A 17,195-nucleotide genomic window follows, 5' to 3' on the forward strand; every position below is an offset into this window, starting at 1 on the left:
CTCTGTGTGAAAAACTTCCTCCTAATATCTAACTTCCCCTGTCTCAGTTTAAAACCATTCCCCCTTGTCCTGTCACTCTCCACCCTTGTAAACAGCCATTCCCCCTCCTGTTTATAAGCTCCCTTCAAGTACTGGAAGGCCACAATGAGGTCTCCTTGGAGCCTTCTCCAAGCTAAACAATCCCAGTCCCCTCAACCTTTCCTCATAGGAGAGGTGCTCCAGCCCTCTGATATCTTAGTTATTGCATTCTTTGCAATCGCTTGCAGCCTGGGGCTGCTTTCTGGCTTTGAATTATTAGACACCCTTTGCTACTTTTTTCTTGTTGTGACATCCTTCCTACCATACAATACATGTGACAACTGCCATTTAGTGTATTCATAGAGAGGGGTTTATTTTAGTACCAATTGTCACACCTGCTATTAACATACTATGTATTTCAGTTGCTAAATATATAATAACAACTGCAGTACCCTTTAAAACTGACTTAGGACTGAGATGGGAAGTGGCTGCTGTGAACTTCCTTTCAGTGGTGTGTCTGGGCTGGAGTTATTTAGGGCTGCAGTGGTTGATTTTGTTTGTGAGGAGTTGTGAGGAGGGCCAGCCTTGGAATAACAGATGTCCGATAATGTTGGGCCTTCCTAGGGGTGAAGAAGGATAATTTGGGTACAGGAACGGGAGGTGGTCTGTATTAGATTTAACTTATAAGAAAATGCTACAATAAGAATCTCCTTTTGATTTGGTTTAATGTATTTCTGCAGTTCTTAAAATAATTGTGGCAAGTGGAACAAGGTTTAAAGTGTATAAAAATGGAAAACTTTCATTCCATCTCTGAGAAGCATGCCAAGTGATTAAGGTAAAAAGGAATTTGTGGAAGAAATGAAGAGTATGGTCTTCTCTGGAATGTGAGTGGTATGGAAATTTGATTTGTACTATAATAAGTAACAACAGGTGATTGATGGCCTAATAGGGAAAGCAGGCACATGTGGATTTTTACCATTTACATGGCTGGAAATAGTTGAAATCTGAGAAGGAGAGACAGCTGCTGCACAGCAGAAGTATCCAAAATAGCAACGCACCAAACTTTTAATAAGAATCTTGAAATGTTGATGGTTAGCTTTTAAAGACTCACAAATAGGTTGTAGTAATGAAGTTGTATTAGAAAACAATCCCTTCAGTGAGTTCTAGGATCACCTGGACTGGAGGGAAGTAGAGAGCTGGGAGGAAGAGGAGCAAATACGGATGTTTGTTAGGGAGAACTGGACAGTGAGAACATGCAAGCTAGATGAGGGGACAGGTCAGAGTGGTGTAATCCATGGCATGAAGGCCATCCAAGTGGGTACCAGTGGTGGTGTGCCCTCGGGTCAGTACTGGGGCACCCAGTCAGGACAGAGTGCACCCTTAGCAAGTTTTCTGATGACGTAGAACTGGGAGGAGTGGCTGACAGACCCCATGGCTCCCATTCACGGCGACCTCGGCACAGTGGAAGAGAAACAGGCTGATGAGAACCGTGTGACGTTCAGCAGACAGAAGCCTAAAGCTGTGCGTCTGGGAAGAAACAACCAGGAGGCTGGTGGTCAACTAGCAGGGAGGGAAATCCTGTACAAGATGGCTACAGCTCCCAGGCACGGAGAGGAATTCCTGTTCTTCTGTGTCCTAGAAGGGCAAACAGTAAATAGGCATTCAAAAGAGGTTTTGTATCAGGCGAGGTGACAGACATAGGCAGTATGGTGACATGTTGAATTACTGTTTTTTTTTTTTTTAATGTTAAAGTTGGTCTTAATTGTTTTAATTTTTCTTGAGCAGAGACAGGCGTGTGAGTGCTCCTGCAATATTCAGGAATCTCATTCTGGGACTGCATTTGGTTTAAGGACTACAGCTGCTACACACAGCAAACCAGGGTGACCAGCAGATGCCAGCTCTTTGGTTCGGGGCAGTTCTGTTTTCTTTTTAATATAGCAGTATGTTAAAACACTCTGCTTTTAAACCTCCGTGTTAATGTTCATAGGGGTATTTTTGATTTTTGAAAGCTTTTTGAAAGATGAATGCATCTCTGTCCTGCTTAACTATTAGATGCAGAAAACCATGGCCCACAGGGACTGGTCCAGGAACAGAAGTGGTGAGAAGGTGATCAGATGCCTGGTACATGAATTTGGTTTGACTTTATTTTAGTAGAATTCACACTGTGGAAAGGATGCTTGAATTCTGCACATCACTTATGTCAATAAAGGCAGTTTGTCTTCCACCTAACAGGTTTGATTCTTAGTGTACAAGGCTAACATTTGCCAGCAGCTTGGTATTTGCCTCCACGCAGATACTGTATAGTGCACAGTTTATCTTACACTAACTTTCATATCTTTAGGACACAGTATGTGAGATGAGTCATAAGCAAATGGCAGCACCCTTCACTCGGTGGGGATGGGATCTTTTTAATGGTGCTTTAGTACAAGTGAATCAACTCCTGCCCTTTCTGTAATGTCACTGCAAGAATTACTGCTGGAGTAAATTGTGACACCTTAATCTTGCAAAGGTCAGCATTTGCATTTTGTACAGCCAAGGAAAACAAGTGTAATATATGAATTCCTGCTAGTGCAACTTCATTGTGCCAAGAAGGTTTAGATCAAGCATAGAGAAGGATTTTTTCATGGAGAGGGCAGCCAAGCACTGGAATGGGCTGCCCAGGGAAGTGGTGGAGTATTTAGGAGATGAGTGTACTTGGCACTGAGGGATGTGATTTAGTGATTGGACTTGGTAGGTCAGGTGGATGGTTGGGCTTAGTGATCTTGAAGGTCTTTTTCAACTGAGATAATCCTATGATTCTGTGATTCTGTTCTATGAATTCGATCTTCTCTTTCTTGAGCTTCATTTGAGCCCATAAGCAAATTATTGCAGCATTATGCTTCTCTGAAACTTTTGGGCTTGGAAGAATATGTGCAATTTCTTTCTCTCCAGTGAGAAGAGAGTTTGTGGGGAAGCACAGAGGGCACAGCTGTTTTGTATGAAGAAATCTACAGGGGAGACTAAGTATATGGAGAGCCAGCTTTGAGTAGCAAATGCTGTTTGGCAATACTGTAGCATTCATGTTAGAGTTTAAAAAAACAAAAAGTGAACGTGCATGCTGTTATAGGTCTGTTTGCTATTTATTGGCCTGTGCTCGGTTATTCTAAAAACAGCGTTTTTTAGCTGTTGTATTGTGTAGATTCATTAAGGACTTCTGCTGCCCTGCATGATGTGCTTAAGTCTGCTTCAACAAAGTCTTGAACTCAAAGCTCTTTTTTTTTTTTTTCCCACCTCTAGAGAGCAGCCTCGAGCTGCTTTCGTGGAGCAGTCCCAGGGAAACGTTCAGCTCTTACTGAGAGATAAAGGTTTGAAATTAAATGTTTGATCTTTTAGTTATTGCATTCTATAGCCTTATATTACCCAGGAAATACTTAGTATTGTGCATGATTACTATGCTTTGCTTCCCCATGCTCCTCTGAGATTAACATTCTGCTGCACACATTCACTTACTGGTGAGCTGGAAGTGGACTCACAATTGCTACCTAGAAATTCATATTGTATCTGAAATTAAAAATATAGGATTGCAGAACTGGATTTAGCTACACTGTCTATTATTTCAGTTGATTTCAGGCTTGCCTTTTCTTTCCAGTCTCATCAGGAGGAAATCGTAGTTGCTGTGGACAGGACTACACAGGTACTTTATTCCCCCATAAATCCATTTGGCCATTTCCTGCCTTGTGGCAGTGGTGGGGCCAGTATGAGGAAGCAGAGCTGCCAACAGACCCAGCTGGGTTTTCCATTGTGTGGGTTGCCTGCTCTGACGTGCGGCACTGCACATCCGCCAGCGGTAGCAGAAGGGAGATGGAAACAAACCTGGGTGTTGGAAGCGCTTGTCAAGATCGTGGTTGCAGTGCAAAGCCAGCCCAGGAGCAGCTGTCCCTCTGTTGCTCTCATCCAGGGGAAGACAAGGCTCTGGGCAGGAAAGGGTTTTCAACTTAACTTCACCTTAAAACGTGATGGGGAAAACAACTGCAAAAACAAATTCTGATTTAGAGTACACGGCACAATGAGAACCCATTCTCCACCCAGAGCAGCCAGGGACAATGGCCCTTAGCAGTCTCCTCCTGCTCTCCTATGTCACCTTTCATCATGTCATTGGCTGCTCTTTCCTGAGTCTCAGCTTTTGTCCTTCTGTTACTTTGACTTTCCTGTCTTATTTTTACTGCCGTTCTTCAATATTCCTTCACTCTACCAGAGGCTGCAGTTCTGAATGCTTTCATGTTGCTTAGCAATATTCTTCTTTCCTTCTCAGGAGCTTGGTTTTCTTAGAAATATTCCATGTTTGCAGTCCTCGCTTGCTTGTCCTGAATTCTGATGTCTCCTAATCTTTATTCCCCATAGCTAAACAACAGCCTAACAGGCCGAGTTCACCCAAGTGAATGTTTGTAGGCATTACTAAGACTACTTGGACAGTACTGTTTTGGAATTGGTTATATTTCACCAGATCCTTGGTGGCTGTTTAGTTGTTAAGAGGCTTGCTGCCTGCTTGTTGCTGCTTGTTGCTGTTTGCCCCAGACCAAACGCGTGCCATGGGGCTGCCTGTGCTGCTCTAGAGGGCCATCAAACAAAATGCACTCAAATTACACATTATTCAGTCAGTCTAGTCATTATGGTCCACTGATGAAGAGTCTTGAAAAAATTGAATTATACATGGATTTCTCAGTCACCAATAATACAGAAAGCATTTGAAGAGGCAAGAGGGAAACAATGCAGTTTTGACCAGCTGCTAAACCCAAGCTATTCCCAGAATCCCAGTTGCTCATTGCAAAATCACATCCAGAAATACTGGTGTTGGTGTAAATGCTTTTACATCTCATTTCAAGGGTAAGGTTATCCCCTAGTAAGTAAGTGCTAGAAAAACGGGTTGTAATTGCTATGAAGAAGACCACCTGTGAGGTAGCAAAGGAATGCCAGCAGCTCCCTATTGCACAGAAAAGCAGAAGTATCTGCTGCACTCGTTTAGTGGGAAATCAGATGAAAAGACTGTAATGCAGAATTGCTTGTCAGAAGTATATTAAGTATACATAATTATCAGGGGTGAATCCAGTGCTGCATCTTATTATTATGTGTTTAAAGTTATCTGAAGGATGGAGTAGTTTCCCTATAGAAAAAGCAATCAAGAATTCTTCAAATGGGGGATCTAAGTTTTGTGTCTTTAGCATACAATTTAATTTTTACAGAAAGCAACTGCAAACACAGGAAGTGGGGAAGGACAGGGGAGAGTGTGTGCTTACATCTCTATCAGAACAGAATGTGGATGCAAGCATCCTGAGCTTACATGCTTTAGATGAGCCTAATAGAAATATGCAGGGAATAGAAACGTAATCAGGGAGAAGTCTAACAAAACAGATTGACCTCAGCAAGATGAAGTAGGAGTGTTAAAATGCTTCTTGAACATCAAATGGGTGTGATGTAAATTCTTCACCTACATGTCCAAAATGGTTAGTTTGTACAGGCGTGTAAATGGCCCACTTGTAGTGAGAATTGAGACAAGTGCCTGACAGTGTTTATCTCTCAACAATCTTTGTTACAGGTGAAGGTGGCAAAGATCTTCAACTTGATTTAGGTGAAAATCTGGTTATCATTCGGGTATTGACATGAGCTTCCCTGCCTGTGGAGGTGCTGCAGCTTAGAGCATCACACTCCTTTTCTCAAGTCTGTTAGCTAAATAATAGAACAGAATGATTTGGATTGGAAGGGAGCTTAAAGCTCAGCCAGTTCCAACTGCCTGCTGTGAGCCGTGCTGCCACCCACCGGCTCGGGCTGCCCGGGGCCCATCCAGTGTGACTGTGAACACCTCCAGGGATGGGGCACCACAGCTTTCTGGGCAGTCTGTGCCAGGGCCTCACTGCCCTCTCAGTAAAGAATTTTCCCCTGACATTTGACCTAAATCTCTCCTAGTTTAAAAACATATAAACATTTCTGTTTGTAAGCTCCCTTCAAGTGCTGAAAGGCACAGTAACATCTCCCTGGAGCCTTCCCTTCTTCACACTGAACAAATTCCTTGGCGCACTGGTTGACCTCTGAAGGTGTGAGGTTCTCCAAACCTGTTCATGTAAGTTGTTATTTCTTCTTTTTTTTTTTTCTTTTTTTTTTTTCTTTAGAGAAATGAAAGAAGAACCTGGCCCTTCAGAATGGCGGATCTACAGCTGCAACATTGCAGCCATCTTCAAGCGCTGCCCAGTTTGCCTGCTAGGGCACCATTTAAGTATTGAATAGAGGGTCATTGCTGTCATGCTCAACACTATGATTGCTGCTGTGAGGCCACTATTAGTGCAAATGGCAGTTTCAGGCCCATTACACTGAGTGCATTCAAGAGGGCCCAAAACCTGTGGAAAATGTATAATGAAACTATTTGGGAATGCTATTAGGTCAACTGACACCAGAATGGTATATGCAGCTTGTTGTTTTTCTAATGAGAAATACTGTTACTACTGTAAAGTAGCTGTTTCTAATAATTGTCTAATTTTCAAATGGAAGAATATATTGAGATAATTGCATAAGTACTGTCTAAAAATAAATTCTAAAACCACTAAAAATGGCTTTAAATTTGTTAAATACTTTAGCTGGCCTTATTGAAATACATTGCTTCAAAAAGTGGGAAATTATTCTTTCGTGGTGAGATGAAAAAAGTGGTTTTAATAACAAAAGTGCTTTAAAAATTTAAATATGCAAGCACTTCAAACCTTACAGCTTCAAATGTGGAGAAGATGAATTGGTCAAACACTGTCCCTGTTTCAGTTAAAGACAGTCTTGCCACTTATTTCAATCAGGTACGGGTTACACTCAAAGTGATAAATCTAACTTATAATTTCCCTGCTGCTTTGCTTTGCTGGGAGATAATATATTTACCTCATTCAGGCCTTGTATCTCTCATTAGCTCTCATTCAGGGACCCCAAAGAGTTTAACAATCACTCAAAATCCACTTATACTTAAAATACCAATGTAGGGATGTCATCCCTCTTGAACTCTTTCTTAGCAAATCAAATCTGTGAGATTCAAGGCTTCAAAAGGAGATTATTGTAGATTTTACAAAAATCTTTATAAGTGGGTCAGTTACTTTACAGCTTTAATAATATTCTTTTTTTTTCCCTGTGTAATTATTAACACAATATCATATTTTGATTTAAGTAAATCTTTGCTTTGATATATTGTTATTTGCAATAAATACTGAAGTATCCAATATTTTTGTGTAACGTGGAGGTGTCTTTATCAGCAGGAACATCTCCTGGGAAGAAATCAAAGAGCGCAGGGCAGTGTGAAGGCAGTCTAACCATGCATGATGGAATTCAGCTCCAGACAACACCACTCTTGGTGTAACTTACATGTACACTGGAAGTGCAGGCTCTCACTATAGAGAAGAAGAGGCACAGAGCTAACTGCAGTTGTTAAACCATGTCCAGTGACATCTGACTTGCCATAGGGCAACTGAGAAGACAAGCAAGGAAGAAATGGGGCCTACAGGAGGTCCATGCCCTCCTAGATGGTAGGAGGCCAGCCTACACATCATACAGCACTTGGTGTTTTGTTCACCCATCTGACTTGAACTCTTTCCAAATGACAATCTACGAACTGCTCTCCAAGCTAGTAATGGGATCCCCATTGACTGTGGCAGGGCATAGGCAGTTTTAGGAGCCTGAATCTCCTGCCAAATTCCAAGTGCTGTTTCCATTCTGCTGTATCCAACTCACTGTGATCCTTCCACAGAGCTCTCCACAAACCCGTTTTGCAGTCTTATGCAGGGAAGCTTTAAGATGAAGCATTCTTTGTTGCTGTTATTCTTGTTGCTTTTTAACTATTCTTGAAGCTATTAAATGTGTGGTATTTATCTCCCTATCCTCACTGTGAATCACGCAGGGAAGATGAAACAAAGGTGATGGTACCACCTGCTGTGTGCGAACTCAGTCCCACGCTGAACACACGCGTTGTATGGGTGATAAATCTGCATTCAATGACAGCAGATTTGGGCTCATTGCTCTGCCTCAATCATCAGGAACGCAAACAGTAAACAACAACCAAGCCCAGCTACTATCAGCCTGCCATCTCTCGGGTCCAGGTGAGTCACGCTGCTCTCTTTGCACAGATGCACAACAAACCCACAGTTCATGGTGAGGGCTCCCAGGTGCAGGGTCAAACTGCTAAAAAATAACCCGTGTACCGAAGCAATTCTCATCAGTCGGCTTGCTGGGGAAGCGAGGTGATGCCCCATGGTGTTGTTCAGATCTGCAGCACAATGTTTTCTAAAAACAACAGCTGAATAATTCCAGAATTTCAGGGAATGTTCTCGGCACAAATGGGTAGCATTTGTCTACGCTGGGTGACATCAGATGAAAAATGATATTTTACTGAAATAAATGATATTTTACTGAAATAGCTGTTTAGTCCCTCTCTCATCACTGCACTCAGGGCAACTGGTGATTATGGCTGAGAGACTTGGGAGACTTTCTGTAGGCCTCTCTTCTTTACCCATTTCCTTCTTTACTCCATGCAGGAAGATGCTGATTCCAATTTGGGGAATTGCAATTTGACTTATCCTGCTCCCTGGCCCAGCAGGTGCAGGACTTTGGCCGGGCTGTGAGCCCAGAGGCCGAGAAGCAGGCTGGGCCACATGCAAGCACGGCCATTTGCTAGCATTGCCTCAAGGCCTCTGCAGAAGTGACCAACACTGGGGTCACATGCAAACTTCTCCACATCCTGGACACTGGATCCCCTCTCATAGGCATTTTATACTTGCACACACTAACATCCACATGCATCTTGCACAGACCTCTGTGTTTTCTGTTCCTGAAGAGCAGGGAAAACAATCTCTTTATCAGGGACAGAACTGACTTTGCTAACCTCCTCTCATAGCCATATTGATGTACATTGAGAGGGACTCTTGATGCTTTTGAAAGAGGACCTTCGCTGCCAGAAATCAGCAGAGCCTGATCTCCTCTCTCCCTGACCTTCAGAGCTGGCGCTGTTCAGATCCTACAACTCATTTACACCTGTCCTTGCGCACTGCACCGCTACCCAAGAAGATCAGAAAGAAGAAGAGCAGAGTGAATTTATCTTAATCTGCAGTCCTTGGTGTCTTCTAGATTGATGAACTCCTATGTGGTGAATTCATCTCCTGAAGCATGGGAGAAGACCACCAGGAGACCTAAAGCGTGCTGTGGAAAATGGATCAAGAAAAGTGACATTGCCATGGGAGAAATTCTGCCATGTGTATTGGTAACACAGGCAAGTTCTCATTCAATGCCAAGTAGATATGGATAAATTCTTAGGAGAAGGTGACTTTCAAAGCTATCAAGCCTATTCTCTATTCATTCATGACAAAGTTTCACTTGATGGAAGATGGTGAGTGAGTAAACCTCAAGCCCTACAGGACTATTGTAGATAACCAAGTTTCCACAGCTTAACTTCTGCAGCTGGCTCAAAATGGCGCACTGAACGGGAGCTTATCTGCTGGCAGTACATGTGGTCTTAAGGTGGCATATAGCACCTCAGCAAGCCATAGTCCTAGTGAAATCTCCCCAAGGTCATCCTCTCAAAAATCAAAGAATGCCTCGGTTTTGTCTGTTCTCTGTTAGTATACATTTTTAGCCATTTGTGATCAGCTGTATTCTAGTAAATTGTCTCTTTTCTGTGTTAACCACAGGTGGGATTTGCCTTTTAAAGTGGAAAAAAAAAAAAAAAGTTAATAAAAAAGGCTGAGAGAGAAAACCATAATGCTTAAAAACAATGTAAATGCATTATACAGTGTACAGAGTCTCAGATTTTTGCTTCTGAAGGAGAACAGCAGTGTCATATCGCTCTAAGAAGAAATTATTCAAAACACCTCTGCTAACTGATAACTGCTGAGATAAAAATCGTGTTGAATCTTCAGCTCATTGTTCAGCTGTGCCACAGCAAAATGCCTGTATATCACTGGTTATAAATTCGGGTAATTTACCTCTCTAGGAGAAAGTTACTTATACTGAAATGGATTTCCAAAGCCTACTCCCTATGTGATGATGAAGGGATAAGGAAAATAAAATGGAATTATTCTTTGCTCAACATGCCAGTGCTGACTGGGCAGGAAGAAAATAGTTTCTGGAAAGAAATCTAGATGGGAATGGGACACAGCTTTCTGGTGATGAGAAGCTCTTGCAAAGCCTCATCTCTGGTGAGCTGTAGTTCCAACAAAGGCATGAAGTCAGATTTCTTTCACCTGCAAACAGTTCCTAGGGAAAAGTAAATTATTGAGGTTTTCAAAATGACGCATTGCTGTAAGTACATCTGAAGGTCAAAAAGTGGCTTAAGAAAATACATAGAAAGCTTTCTGGCTGTTAAAAACTGACATGGGATTAGGTACTCGCGAGGGAGAGTGATGCATGGAGAATGTCTAATAAAGAATGTGGAGAATCTGGGGAGTGCGAGACGCCTGTGAGATGCCACACTTCAGAGAGTGCAGTCTGGGTCAGAGGGCAGGTGAGAGGAGCCTCTCTCAGAGGGCTCTTCTTTGTGCCTTCAGACAGAGCTGTACCTGAGATCTTTCCGTATCATTTATTAGTAATGGGGGAGCGGTGAAAGCAAATTTTAAACACAGTCCTGGAGCTCTGGTGTCTCTGGAGCAGGACAGATGGATAGATGGACCCAGCAGACCTCTCAGTATGGGACAGCTGAGGAGCTGCTGCTGCCTGGGGGTGACAGTAGCCCCCTCTGACAGCACTGCTCTCCCACTGCTCCATACGGCTCTTATCCAGCTCTTATCACTGCACAACGATGGAAGAGCTCTGTCAGTAGTTTCCCTCTGTGTTCTGAGAATGTTTGATACATATTTTAGTGGTTTTGTCTTTTTAGTTTTATATGATGTATTCAATGTGTATATATTTACTCAGGCAGCAATCCAACACTGGAATACTCAATTTCTCCAATTTGAGAAATAAGGTGCAGAGCCAGAATGCCAAATTTCCAGCCATGTTCTAATTCTGATTTCAGTTAATTCAAACCCAAATACTCCAATGTATTTAAATGTCCCTTTGCACACAAAGTATGACAGAGAACCAGGAAACTAATAATTGAGTTAACTTTCCCAAAGAAATAAGAATGCAATTATTTAATATTATTCCAGTCACAAAACGGTTGCAAGACACCACATTGCCACTAGGCAGCAGCTGGCTGCTCCAGCTGAATGCTCCCGCCCAGATCTGACCCACTGCCCCCTTCAATTTGCTTGCCCACAGGTGCACAGAGCAGTAGTAAATGTCAGCAGTGACCAGTGAGACTGTCTGGTCCTTCTCTTAGGTTCCTGGCCCCCGAATCTTCGCTGTTTACAGACTGGCACTTAGAGGCAAATGGAGATCAGGGCTCAGTTGTGTTCCTTCAGTGCTTTACGATAGTGCAGATGGACTTGCTCTTGGTAGAGGCAGCAGATCTCAACCAATAAAGACAATCTCCCTCATAGGAAAGGGCTCAGCCATTTAGGGCAAAGGGAAAATGCCGCTGTTATGCTGCTGTGGTTCTGCACCCCCCAAAGTCCCAGACAAATTGACAACGGGAAGGCAGAACCTCCAGCCCTGTACCACCCCCCGGTAGAAAAGCACACAGCCCTGTTGTTGTTGACCTGAGGAGGATCGGGAGGAAGAAACAAATAACCTGCTGAGACGGGCACAGATAACGGAGACGTATTTTGAAGCTGATGTAAATGCTGTTGGGTGACGCCGGGTGAGTCACTGCAGTGGGTGGCAGCGGTTTCACATAATAGCGGTATCATCTGCCTTCTCCCATTGCGCTGACACACGCCTCGAACACAGGCACTGTGCAGCAACCGGTGACTCACACCCTGTGTACCAAACTGAAATGGCTGAGGCCTCACAATATTTACAGTTGCGTTTCACATCTTCATGTGCAAAGCGATGCGCGGGGAGCACTGCCAGGCTGCTGGTTCCAGTCCCGGCTGCTTTGCAGCTCCTGGGACTGCTTGCACCGTAGCAAGGAGAGTGCATGGAGGGGTCTCAGGGTGAGCTGCTGTAGACAAATGGTGTTTGGGCATAAAAGAGGAAACGAGCAGCGAGTCAGGTTCTTTCATAACCACATTTTTAAAGAATGGCACTAAATGCAGAATAATTGCTCTCAGATAAGTTTGCAGTCCCATTTAGAAGCATCTCAGCAAAAACATTGGAGCTGGAAAGAAGATTCACACAGCAGGGGATGTTTAGCTCAGTTGTGCTAAAGCTTAGAAATACTCCAAGTGCTTATTGAGCGGGGACAATCTCTGCTGTTTTAAATCATTCTGACCATAACATTGCAAAACAAGATTTAAAAATCCAGTGTAATTACTTCTAACTGAACTCTTACCTAAAACCCTGATAACACCCACAGATGAAATCTTCCAGTTCTCCTCTTCCTTTTTTCCCACCCTCTTGGCAGAGCAGAAAAGGGTGCAAAGCATAAGAAGAGTACAGAGGAAAATGTTTAGGGTTTACAGTGGACAGAATGCACTCTGTGTGTGTACTGTTAGCAACTCCCCCTGGTCACATAGCTCTCCATGTAGCACAGAGCCAACTGAGTGCTTGCCTAGTGTCTTACTAATTGTGTTTGGATTTCACTGTGCTGTTGCTTTGGGCTGTTAAAGTTTATAGCAAAATAAATAAGTCACCTGTAACCAATTAAACCATAGCAGTACCTGCTTAATCTTGTACTATCTGCAGATGGAACACATCCGAAGGAAAAAACTGGAGCTATTTTAATTAAGATTTGTGTGCTAGGGCCATAAAACTTCAGATTCATTCTTCCAGGAACATCTTCAGTGATAAATTCCCACACAGGATGCTATTCAGTGCCATAAAACATTGAGTTTATGACTATATTTTATGCTTTACCTTTTTAACTAGGGACAAACTGTTGTCTTGAAACAGAGTGCAAAGAAAGCACGCACGTTACATGCAGGAGCTGTGCAGGGCTTTGGGCAGTGGGACCACAGCTGGCACCCAGGCCAGTGGCTGGCTTTTGGCAAGCCAAGCTGCTTACTCCTCTCTCAGAACCACTCATAAATTGCCCTCGTGAGCCTTATGAAGCTTCCTTGACTGTAACTGTGCAGATTGCACTGGAGCTGCTGCACTCAGGTTCCTTGGCTGATAGATGTTGGAACACCCTTAAGTAACAAACAGACTGTGAGCAGCTGACAAATTTGGTCCTAGAAAATATTTATGTTTCACTACCTTTATTTATTTTAATAGGTCTGGGATATCCAAAGGGGCCAAAGAAAGATGGTTTACCATCTTCAAAAGGAGATCTCAGCTTGCCTGTCACAGCATGGTACTGCCTCTGCTGGAGGTTCTGATGCCTTTCAAACACTGGGCTGAAGGGAATGGCTATGAGAACAACCAGCAGCTCTGTGTGTTAAGAAATAATACAACCAAAACTGCAGGAAGTGTTCAAGAGCAAACTCTCCCTGTACAGAGCCATATAGTCAATTATATGCCACAATATCACTAAGTCTGACATCCGGCTAACACTACCAAGTCCACCTCTAAACCAAGTCACTAAGGTACATGTCCATGTGTCTCTTAAATGCCCCCAGAGATGGGGACTCCACCGCCAACATGGGCAGCCCATTCCAGTGCTTGTCTGCGAGCTCAGTGAAGAATTTCTTCCTGCTATCCAATCTAAACTTTCCATGGCCCAACTTGAGGCAGTTTCTTTACATCCTTGATATTTTGCATCCTATTTTTCTGAAAACCCCATTTCTATCATCACCCTGCCACACATCTCTGCTCTGCTAAGCCGTTTCCACCCACCTGCCATGCTGGAATGCCAGAGACTGAGTTCACGCAGCACATGCTGCCTTCCAAAGGCAAAGGTACCATACCTTATTTCCACAGTCAAGGAAACTCTAACATGTTTAAAATCCCGACTTTTCAGAAGTTAGAGGTGAAAGTAAAATCTTAACTTTCCGCATACTGATGTTGAAGTTTGGTCTGCACACAGCATGCTGGACAGTCTCTCACAGGGGCTCAGCAGGAAGGGTGAGCTGCAGCAGAGCAGGTGATGTGCAGGGCAGGGACAAAGCGTAGCCAAAGACTGCCCTTTGGAAAGTTCAGGTGACCGAAATTTTCAGTTCATCATCACAGGAAATCTAGGTACTACTGGATCACAGTCATTCACAACTGGGAATAGCTATTCTTCTGGGGGGTTCAATTGCAAGCTTAGAGAGATGAAGTCCAACAGCCACAAAACAGATAATTAATTTCTCCTCGGGTGCACAAAATACCTGTCTAAAAAGAAAAAGTGTCCAGTTGTAGTTACATGAAACAATGTACATATCTTGAACATATGGAATGCATATACAGAACATTTGTAACACTAAGCAATACTGGATTCTTGTGTCTGTATGTCTATAGGCTGACTTGAGAGCAATCAGGTTCTGGAACCACAGTGCTGTTGTGTGACATCCTGACGACGCAAAGGCTGCCCTGGATTTAATTACACTCACGCAGAAAGGGACAGCCCAGCCCATCTTCCTGCAGATGCCACAGTGGGCAACTCCTCAGTTGCCCGTGTCTGTGGGATGCTGGTGACTTAGTCCAGAAGATGTTGAGAAGAAGTAGAATATAGTACTGAAATCCATAAGGGCTGCACAAATGACATCAGGACAAGAGGTAACACCTGGTTTCAGAAGTGCAGCAGGACATAACCTGAGCTGATAGCTGGCAGTCACTGGCGTTGGTTGAACCAAGGATCTTAAACACCCTCCTCCTCCTTTCTGTGCTATTTTGGCTCTCTGAGGGGAGAACTCTACTATGCATGAGGCTACACAAGTCATTAACAGACTGCTGCATCTATCAGGAATGCAATGGTGCTTAGGATACTCTGCACACCTGCAAATTAGTAGACAAATGGCCCTTTCCAACCTAACCATGGCCTTGAACTGCAAGGTAAGCAAGTAAACCTGAGATTCTGTCTGCTTTTCTGCAGAAAGGTAACAGGTTTATGAAAAAATCTGAGACCTACAAAGAGATTCACCTGGTGTACATTAGATGATGTACAACATCATCTAATACGGCAAGCTCAGATACCACCGAAAAGCTGAAGACAGGTAGGACATCTTTTCCCTAAACCTCCCATTGCTTTGAACAAAGCATGCAAACAACATCCAAAAGCTAGCAAAGCCCTTGGGGTGAAGGTCTGTTAACTTGACCCTGTAATGTTGTGAGGGGAAAGTAATAATGGGTTCTACCACGTCTGCCTGCATTTTATGAGGAGAAGTATAAAATCAAATTATTTAGAATCTATTTTGAAAAAATGCAATTGTAAAGCTGACCCTCCCCTTGTTCATCCCCTGCCTATTCTGCAGCTCTTCTCCCAGTACCATGGAACAGCCACAGAAAGCAGCACATACAGAGAGGGTGTTACTGGCAGCTATTAGAAACACACTTGCTGCGTGTCATGCACCAGGCAGCATGAAACCAGAACAGCTACGGCACAGCACAAACTCTGTTAATAGGATTTATGTGAGACCATACTTGTACTAATGATTAATAGACAGCGATCACATTTTACTTCATTGCTAAGCTCCTGGCATGATGGTAACAGCGTGGCAAATTAAATGAGACAAAAAAATTGCATTCTCAATCTCACTCCTGCTAGGCTGAAGCACTTCAGGTGCTGAAAGAAAACAAAAAGTCATAAGGTTTCTCCTAGTGCCATTGCTGCAGACTTTGTGTGGCCAGCAGCAGCCTCTCCTGCAGCACTGCGCAGGTGGCTCATGCCTAGGGTTGGTTGGATGTGGCAAGTTCTTCTGATTCTGAGGGCAGATTTCTGTTCCATGCTCTCCCAATATGATTCTAAATGCAAGCAACAGCTAATATTTTCAACTGAATATTCTTGTTATATTGCTGTATTGAAACTACCACTAGGTTTTCATGTCATCCAGAGTGCAGGAAAGTGCATTTAGCTCTGATAGCTCATTGTGCTTTATGGCCAGGGGCCCGTTCACACAAGCAGCATGTCTTGGGGTTTGCCGTCAGCTCAAGTTTGGAGCAAAAGTGAACAGCCACATGGCAGTTGGTGAAAATGAAATCCATCAGTTTACTTACTAAGCTTTAATAAATAAATATATATATATATATTTCATTATTTACACATTTTTATTTTGAAGGAGGTTTTTAAAATTCATCTTTCAAGCCTTAATATTTGACATGAAAATTATCCAGCCTGTCATCTGAGTGATTTAATAAACTCACCAGAAATGGCCTCAGGCATTTGGATGTGAGCACAGTGATCTTTGCACTTTCTTGCTTTCATTAGCTCAGGAACAGGAAGGCAATGTGCTCCTGTGAATCTTTTACAGGGCTCTGCAAAAGTGACCGTGGTTTGGTATAAGGGCTAAAGAACCTCTTTACTTTATAGGCTCATTGCTCTCTAGTGGTAATAGTAGTAACAAAACAGAAGAATGAGCCCTGTGTTGTTCTCTTGCTTATAAATGCTTTGGAGGCTGTGTTAGGTAAGTCATGTCTGAAGATGTAGTTCCTATGAGTACAGACAGAACCTAAGCCAAAGTGATGCAAAGGGATGTGAGCACTCAGACAGGCTGAGTAAGAGTCTTCCCAATGTTTAAGTTAAAGCAAAGCTCAGCAAAACACACCAAAAACCTCTCAGGGATTCTGTGGCAGTGGGTGCTCTCTGGAAGTCACTACAAAATGGCGGTGTGAGCTGAACACCTGAGGAGCCATCAGCTTCCAGAGCCACAGGGCCGATCAGCAACATCAGAGCCCTCTGTGCCCCAAGTCCATCCTGAGTCTGAGTGGGCCCTGTGGTGGGGCAGGAAGCCAAGGCCTGCTGAGGGCCCCGCAACACACTCTGGTACTAATGGCATTCCGCTCTGGAGAGCTTTTGCTCCTGAAGCTTTGCTCCAGCTGTGCACAGCTTCTGTGCCACACTCCATGAGGTGCTTGGAGCAAGGCAGCCATGCCTGACACTCTACTACAGAATGGGAGAAACGTTCATTTTGGATGAAGTTCCCCCCTCAAGGTCCAATCCTGCAGTGCCTGAAGGGCATGTGCCATCTGCTTGACAGCATCCAACCCCCGTGTCTCACTGGGATGGCTGACTGGCCCAAGCTGTATTCTGCTTTGCAGGAATCCCATCAGCAGCACTTCTCATTCCTGGCTGC

At 43.6% G+C, this 17,195-nt stretch overlaps 1 long non-coding RNA gene across 1 annotated transcript; it reads left to right on the top strand.

Moving 5' to 3' along the window:
* Positions 1 to 190: 190 nt before the first annotated feature.
* Positions 191 to 7,147, top strand: LOC122178762. The gene is made up of 3 exons (XR_006178471.1): positions 191 to 3,362; positions 3,647 to 3,691; positions 6,162 to 7,147. It is a non-coding gene; the product is annotated as an uncharacterized LOC122178762 (long non-coding RNA).
* Positions 7,148 to 17,195: the final 10,048 nt, after the last annotated feature.

The sequence above is a fragment of the Lagopus leucura genome, unplaced genomic scaffold, assembly GCF_019238085.1.
Source record: "Lagopus leucura isolate 7727_CA_CO unplaced genomic scaffold, USGS_WTPT01 Super-Scaffold_100002, whole genome shotgun sequence".
In the NCBI taxonomy this organism is placed as follows: domain Eukaryota; kingdom Metazoa; phylum Chordata; class Aves; order Galliformes; family Phasianidae; genus Lagopus; species Lagopus leucura.